This window comes from Ciconia boyciana, chromosome 3 (assembly GCF_034638445.1).
Source record: "Ciconia boyciana chromosome 3, ASM3463844v1, whole genome shotgun sequence".
Taxonomy (NCBI): domain Eukaryota; kingdom Metazoa; phylum Chordata; class Aves; order Ciconiiformes; family Ciconiidae; genus Ciconia; species Ciconia boyciana.
The window spans coordinates 88,848,997-88,858,295 of record NC_132936.1 but is presented as its reverse complement, the minus strand read 5'-3'; positions in this window follow the sequence as shown (position 1 = coordinate 88,858,295).

Below are 9,299 nucleotides of genomic sequence, written 5' to 3'. Positions count from 1 at the left end.
GTCTGATCTATGGATATTCTAGGATGAGAGAGATTGCTGCCATTAAGGTTGTCTTTGGCGTCTTGTCAATCACGTTTTGTTTAAGTGTGGTAACTGAACTCAATGCATTCCTTCCAGCAAAACAGAACAAAAAAAGCAATTAATTGCTCCTTTCTGCAGTAATATCTGGGAAATGTAGGAAGACATTCTCAGGCAACATTAACACTAATCAAAACAGAAAACATTCAAGGAAGTTTACCCTCGGGTTGGCAGAAAAAAAATCCAAATAAGGGGCTTACTAGCCTACTACACAAATAAACAGATAAAACAGTTACATGGCTCTGAGGGCAAGCACGTGATGCTTTGCATTACACAAGAGCTACCAGAGGGGTTAAAAAACTGTGAAAAGGAAAGCTACTGCTATTTATTTCTACTCTGTTTAGAGAAACAGGACATTGTATACATATTTCATAAGCAAAAGTATGCCATTAAAAATATTGCTAACTAGCATTATAGATGTTTTCCTCCTAAGTAAAGCAAGCCAAATACTGGCAAACTCCATGGATGATAGGAGCAGAACAGAAGTTACTGTTTTTGCCTAAAATCTACTGGTTTTATTCAGGAAATCTACAGAACTTTTTCAGTAGTGTCACAACCATCAGACTTTTTCTTTCCTTTTTCCTAACACTACCGAGTGTAAGGTGATCATAACTCCAGTAGGGCTTCCTAGACTGACAACCACCAGGGTTCCTGTCTGGTCTTACTATGTTAAAATGTGTGCTCTTATGCTTCACTATTCATTTCTCTCTTGATCTGCACTTCAAGATCATGCACTTGATCATGCACTTCAAGAGCATGTGCTCTCCCTCCACACAAGTGGCACCTTCTCTTCAATTATTTTTAATTTCTGTTTGTCTGAGCACATGCATTTTAGCTGCAACTTCACTCTGACATAGCCTTCTTCAGAGACGTTAAGAGTGTGCAGGGAGACATGCTTATGTTCTAAGGTTTAAAAATCATTACTTTAATGAGCAGGATAAGTACACATACATAGACAAAAGACTAAAGTCTCTGCCTCATTTTCCTCCCTTCTTTTGAGCATTCTTTGGAATCCTGCAACAGCATCCAAAATATTTTTATTTCTACAATTGACTCCTTTCAAGAAACATGTACTTCTTTCTGGCCCCTGCAATCAAAATCCCCCTGCTTTCTACACTAGATAGGAGGTTCTTCAATAACCTTTAGACCTGTTAGACATATGTCCTCCCAAGTCTGTCTCTTCAGAAGAATAAAACACCCTTTTCTTTGTAACCTATTGCTCATGAGCTGCCTTCTGCAATTCTGTCTTTAAACACTGATTTACCTTGGGCAATGGCTGGCTGTGTCTTTGTTCAGTGCTACATCTGAACCCACATGTCAATATCCTTCATTTTTAGACCTGTACTAAGTACAAAAGCTCTTTTCACCTTCTGTGGATTTTGATTCAATACAGAAACAAAAGAGTTCTCAATTTGACCCATACATATATATACACACAATACCCAACATTATCCAAAATTAATAAATTCCAAACTGTCAGGTTTTTCATTTATTCAAACAGGTCATTATTATCCCTGTTAAAAAATGTTACTGTTATTTATTTCAGAAAATATTTGCATAGAAAAAAACCCTACCTGTCTGTTTGTGGAGCTGCTGTCACATGCCACATGAAACAATTAGAATGATCAGAAGCAGGCAAATACTGCTCTTTAGCCTCAAATGTCTGAAAGACAGAAACATGTTTTGCTTTGATATACTGTCTTCCTAGTGCTACTGGTTTATATTTTACTTGTATCAATATATACATCTACATGATGCTTTATTACTTACGGAAAAAGCTTTGATTTATGAATAGTCCAGTTGAATTCAGTGAGACTATTTATGAACACACAAGCATGCTTGGAAACTCAAGGTCCTGAAGCTTTGGTCAATAATCACATCTGTAGGTTAGGACTCATCACAGCACTTGCTACTTCTTGTTCAACCAGTAGTTGAAAACTCGAACAGCTAAGCTATTCTGGAATGGCTCAAGAGATACTGGTATGAAATGGAAGTATTAAAGGCGACAAGAGAGCTTGAACACATGGGTAGGATTTAGGATTATTTAGATAGAAAGGGTGAGGTGAAACATAAATGGGAGAGAACTAAGGTCTTGCACTGGGAAAGGGTCATAGGACAAGGAGAGAGTTAGAGAACACGAACAAATAGGCAACAACTAGTTTTGATGTTAATGAAATAAGTTGTAGCAATCCCATTGGTAAGAGAAAATACGCAAGAGAGGTTTCTTACATGAAATGTGTTTGGATTTTTTTTAAATGCCTGTATATTAGATCCTTTCTGAATAGAATGCACTGCATTTATGCAGTTTACATATGTTTCTGTGCCACCTTAAATGGGGACATAAACCCAACACTATTCACTTCTTTATAACAGTCTTACCTAACAACCAGGGATTCAACATGATATTGCAGACTTCCTTAATCCCTTTAAAAGATACTATAGTTCCTTCTGGTCAGTCGTCACAATAAGGATTCAGCATGAACTTCTTCAGATCCAAAACCAATTACAATTCAGATCCCAAAACGCCACTTACTTACATTCTTTACAAAATACTGAAAAAATCCTAATTAGTCAAATCCCAAGTTTTTTGCAGTAAACATGGTGGAAATCTGTGACAATATCCACATAATCTGTGCTGTTCCAGTGTAACAGGCAGGAAATACTATTAGTACAAACCCATTTAAGAATCAAGAGTTCTGATGAACTTAAAATTAATAATGTCTGCACAATGGTTTCTTATTTCTCATTTAATGTAAGATTAAAATCTATTAACATTGTCCCATACTTTTTCTAAGCTTTAATCATACTACAGAATTTAAACAGTATAAAAACTACTCAATGGTCATTACAAAAACTACTGTGAAAAAGCTGAGGTTTTTTGCAGCTATATATGATAAGCAGCTGCCTTTTGTCCCCAGAGAAGATACGTGATGCAGACAGGTCTGCAGAGCAAGAAGAGTAACTGGATGTTAAAGGGATAAGTGTAAAATATTTAATATTTCTATAAATAAAAGAGGCTATCAGAAATCTCAGAATTCAGTGATTCATCTTGCAAGCAAACGAACCATCTCTACGCTAGTTAAACTCTGTTCTTACTTGGAAGTTTTCCTTCACAACCTTTACAGATAAAGATGGGTTATTTTGTAAATAGCATACTCAATTCTGTAGCTCCATTTCACAACAGGCTATGGGTGCTATGAGAGACATCTGCATCCAAACCATCACCAAGTCCACAATGATCAGACCACAATTAATTTTCTCACAATTTATTTTCACAGCTTACGTTAGTCTTTATTTTTGGTTTTACTCTGTAAGTCCCAGCAAATGGACAGGTCAGTGTTGTTTTTGATGATCTAAATTTATTTAAAAAATAAATGCCACACATAACACAAATGTTTAACACTAGTTAACATGAGATATGTGCATCTGAGAATCTATTTAGATTAAATCTTGAAAAAGTAGGATTTCAGGGTCCTTTTCATAAGTTTGTGCAAGAGAAAAACCCCACATTTCTATTAAACAGAGAATACAATCTAGCAATTCAGCACTCCAGTGACAGACAATCTACATCTCTAAGACTGAATGATTATAGTTTTAGGGCATTATTTATAAGCACATTGGACCAAATTAAAAAAAAAAAAAAGAAAAGAAAAAAGAATGTGAGAGAAACTCGAGCCTAAAAGCATGTAAAATACTCATTAAGCTTTTGGCTCAAGTTTTTCTTAAGTGTATGTGAGACAGCCTAGCTACTGTACAGTATCAGTGACACTTTGGGGAACTACAAGATGACTGTCTCTCAACAGCTATATAAACAAGCCCCGTAATGACAGACAACTGGCAGGGCACGTTTCCCAGCCCCTGAGCTCTCTAAGAATGCGGTATGGGTCATTCTAGAGGCCTGCACATCCTGATCGCCTGCCTTTAAGGTCACACTTCATTCACCCCATTCACCAGTTTAGTCTCATCCTCTCTTGTCCCAAAACATCAGGTAGGATTAGTAGCAAAAGAAATTGAGGATTTATCAGGACCCAGGTATTATGGGTTACAGGTTAACACAGCCAAGAATCTTTGTCCTAACCTATATTTAACAACCAAATACAATCTTGGTTGATGCAGTAGCTCTCACCCACAGCCCCTGTGGCACTTGCAAGAGATGGTGAACCCAGGGTGCTGTTTTCAAACAGATAAAGCTGATGTAAACTGGTGCTACTGTGCTCCCCTCCCTTGAGGTGACACTTTTGCAAGGACCCAGATAAGAGAACTATTCTAACCAAAAACCAGACCTAGGAAAAAGGAAAAGCTTTCAGCCAGTTAAAGAACTTTCTTAGTCAAATATTGTGCAATATTTGGCATCCTGTTTTAATGAATAAAAACAACAAAAAGGATTCATACATTCATTAGGGTTTTTTGTTTCCCTTATATAGTTCTTCATTCTCCCTGACTCAGAGAGACATGTTCTGAGAAATTTATAAATCTGTAAAGTCCTGCAAAAAATTAATCACCCAAGATCTATCACAAATGCATTCTATTAAACTTTTAATGGCTGATGCTCTCAAAGGCTAAGACAGAGACAGAACACAGTGTCTTTGTACACACTTGACATGTTGTAACACTCAGGAACAGGGAACTTATTTACACTTGCCTTGGAGGGTAAGCTGCTGCTCAAATCGCAGGAAGCAATGAAATTCTGGGGGGAACACGGTAATAAAAGCTAACTTGTATCATATATGTCCATTTTCATCTTTAACATGTTGTAGGTAAGTATTTAAATTACAGTATTATACATACAGAAAACTCCATTTCATTTCTGCTCTGTAAAGACAGCAATTTGTTTGCTGTTCTTTTAGAGAATGGAATATGCAGATTTGAAGAACTCATTTAAAATCGTTTTACTTTTTTTTTTAGTATTATTATATAATATAGTTGTCTTCGCAAATCATAATTTACAAATCTCATTTTCAAGCAAAGGATTTCGCTTTACAACTTTTCAAAGACAGTATTTTATTTTCCTGTGTATCTCCAGTCTTGTCAGCTGCTATCTCATTTACACTTGCATGTAAAAAAAGCACTTCTGTAAACTGCCAATGAAATTTCAAAGGTATCCTGTATTATCTTAACTATTCTCCCACTAAATTCAAAATCTTGCTATTGTGGTGATGTTTATGATTTTTTAAGTTCTTACCTTTTGCCTTCTGCAGTACATACATCAGGAAATTCCCACTCAATAAATGAAGTTCCTTCATATTCTAGATATATCTAACCAAAGAGTTGAAAACACTTGCTAGTGTGTGCAAATGTATCAGTTGTGACAACATATACAAATATTACATTATAATGTTCTTAATCTCATTTTTATAATGATAAAAAGATTAATGAATATAACAAAAATAATTAAGGGAAATTTTAACTGGAAAAACTAATTTAAAAACAGTAATAGCAAGCAACAAGCAGGGATCAATCACATTAGCACACTGTTCAAATAAAATTATGTATGTCCTAACTGTATAATGATTTCTCTTCCTCCTAAGCTAAGCTGACAGCATTCTGGAGAGTTTGAAGTGCTACAGATGCCAATTGTGTCTGGCACAGTGATTCTTAGACTTTTTTTGACCATGGCACTATCAATACCCATTATTTTTTGGGAGCTGCTGTACATCTTAACATCAGATTAAAACAGGAAAATGCTCTAAAGATGCTGTAAATAATCAGGAAGTAAAATTAATTTACCTTTTATTGAATGTTTTAATGAGATTAATGTGACAAATGTCAACATTTTATTGTTTAACGGAGTTCTGTAGGACACCTGCAGATTAGCTAACCATGGTCCACAGACCACTTTTCTGTAACCACTGTTCTACTGTAGATAAGACCTCAGTGTAAAATATCTTGAGTATTACATCGTCACAGGCAGAACCAATTTCAACAAACTCGTACCATGGACCCTGTGCCCTGACATTTTCATTGCCAAGGGCTATTTCTTCAATCTATACTTTTCCTGAAACTCAGAAATTGCTTACAGTAGGAAAAACAGTATCAACATCGTTGATAATACAAAAAATACAAATACAAAAAATACAAATACAAAAAAGTATTAACATCGTTCAGTAGTGCTTCAACACAATTAAGAAGTATTAATAAGGAGAAAGAAATAACATTTTATGACCCATCAGTTATGCTGAGCATTAGCTAATAGTCCAGTCAGCCTTCTTGTTACAGCATTTTCCCTTCACTCATGCTCACCCTTGATTTTCTGAACTACTGAAGTTCTTAACTAAATTCTCCTCTAAACTACTTTGTGTGTCAATTTTTTTTAAAATACATAATCAGAATATGTGGGATACTTCATCAGAATAATTGAAAACATAGAGATGTAACAATTCCACATATCTCTTCAACACATCTGAATGAAATGCAAATCTCACACTTCTTCCGTTCAGTGTTTATCTATGAAAAGTTCCTGTGTGAGTCTCTTGCAATTTATTGGGAGGCAGGAAATGCAGTCATATGAAAAGCCTGAATGTACCCAAATTAGAGTGAAATTTGTGATAAATGTAACTGCCTCAGTTCTTCATATCCAGTCAATAACACTGAACAATTCAGAAGACAATACAACCTAAACTTTATCAGTCTACACTTCTGCCGTGGGTTCAGTTTTACAAAGTCAGTCCCAGATACCAGCTTGCTAATGCGAGAAAAGGCAGTCACATTCCTTCATTCCTTGAACATAAACTCTTGCCGCTTTGTGCCACCTCTAAATGCCCACCTGACCTCTCACAGAGCATATTCAGCTTGCTTAAATAGCAAAAAAAGTTAATTAAAAAAAATAAAGTCCATACATGTTAGAGGGAAAACACAGTACTGTAACATTGCATGCTCTTGCTGGTTTTCTTGCTTATAGTAAATGAACCAAAATAAGTGCAATTAGGAGTTTCTGCACATTTTATTCTAAACTCTTACTTATACTACAGCAAATGCCTGTTTTTGACAAGGGGCATAAGACATCAGTTATGTTTGTACTTTGGTCAAGACTTACCATGTTTTAGAACTATACTATACAGGTAGTGAATCATGACAATAAAGAGTTTTTATTATCTTTTAGAGTATTAGAATGAAAGCCTCCATTTAGTTTGCAAAGAAAAGGGGGTGGAGGAATGACGGACCCGTAATACCATATATTAAATCAAAATTCTAAACGTTGCAGTACCAATCAGTATTGATTAGCTTGATCTTCATTAAATACTTAGAGGTTTTCTGGAAGTGAAGAGTTCGTAGTTTTCTTCACTGGTTCTATACCTACCGAGAAAACATACCAAAACATAAATCTCAAAACTCTTCTACACCAAATAAAAACAGCAGAACAATGGATTCGTGTGCATGAGACCTCTTTGGAAAGTGGCATTGCATTAATACCACATTGCTAGGACACTATGACGACAGGCTCAGATTTATTTTGAGATTCGAGGGAATATTTGCGTTGGCAATGGTGAGGTGTTAATGATTCAGCTACACTGGAAAATCATATCCCGAAACATTAATCTAGACCATTGTTTGGGGAGTCATGAGGTGATCTACGACCTCAGAAGTGAGTGCACTAAAGCAAAGTTTGCCATTGTGTCACCAAGACTGGAGAAATTGACTTCAGCAGCTCCTTGTGGCTTTTAGTGACTTCCCACAAGCTCTGTGCAGTGATACAGAAATCATGGTTATGTCTTTTTTAGCACAAGCAGACAAAAATATTAATACTATGGACTATACAGAATGTTTAAGGAACTATTTTCTCTTTTAAGTGTATGTACACATTTGCCTCACGTATCATTTGCAATTGCTCAACATCTTTGTACTGAACTGACTACTTTGTCATTGCATCTCTTTGCACTGCCATTCAGGATTTAGGTATTTTCAGTTTAAAAAAAAAATGTTCTCTGTCAACGTCGTATTTAATTTGCTGTTATATATCTCCCTAGCTTTACATGACACAGTTAAACTCTTCTCCAGGGGCTTTTATAGATCCTGAAATTCTTGATTAGAGTAAACCCGAAGGAGCAAAGAAGCAACTAAAATCAAACTCTACAGACTGCCAGACAGCTGCAAATTGTGACTGCTCAGTGACTCAGGTTTTTGAATAGCTGTCTTAGCAATAATTACATCATTCAGGTTTATGTCTTTTTAATAGCTACTTTACAAAAAAAAAGTCTTCCCCCAGGGGTGTTGATTCTGTGAAGCAGGAAAGAATGAAAACAGCCACTGAGACATCGGTTCCAGTTCTAAACCCTCAAGTATGCATGATGAAGGCATTTCTCTGCTATGGGGTTTTTCCATTTTTTTTTTTCCTCATGAATAAGCTTGGGGCCATGTTCCAGTGTCTCTGGAGAAAATGGCCTCTTACATTTAGCCCCTGGTTCTACAAACACTCGTTTACATTCTTATCATTAAGTCAGCAAAACTAACCACATAGGCGAAGCTGTGATGATACACTGCAAGCACACGCTTGCAGGTTTGACGTGCGTGACAGGAGCCCCAGGTACGCCTTGCCCACAGCAGATGTAACCCGAGGGGAAATGGGGAGCCACAGCAGCACCGAGACCCCCACGCTGGCAGGGACCAGCGGCACCCACTCCGGTTCAGGAGCGGCGTGGGGACACCTGTAGCACGTCAGGCCGCGGGCTGCTGCGTCCCAGAGAGCCAGCTCTGGGGAGCGGACACAGGATCTGCGGCACCAAACCCAAGGCCGCAGCCTGAGAACATGTTGAGCCGAGGCCAGACCCGACGCACAAAGGCCTCCCTCCACGGCTCCCCTTAGCGCGCCTGGCCCCCTCCTTCCACCTCCACCAGGCGCAGCCGCCATGCAGCCACAGCAGGGCCAGCAGTGCCCGCTGGAGCGCCGCGGCCGCTCCTCCGCAGCCGCCCCCTACCCGGCCCCCCACGGACACGGCCTCCTGCCGCCGCATGGGGCAACCCGCAAGGAACCGTCCTCCCACAGGTGCGGCACCGGAGGACTACGCGCCCCAGCATGCACCGCGCCCGGCCCCGCGCGGCGCCCTGCGCGGGGGAGGCCGCGCAGCGCGCTGGGTAATGTAGTCCGGGCTGCGAGGCGCGGGAGAGCGGCGCAAGGGCGAGGAAGGAAAAAAGCCGCCGGGAGCGGCGACGGCGGCTCCGGTTTCCCGCGGGGGAGTGGGGTGGGGCTCCGCCTGAGGGCAAGGGGTCTGCCTGGCGGGGAGCGG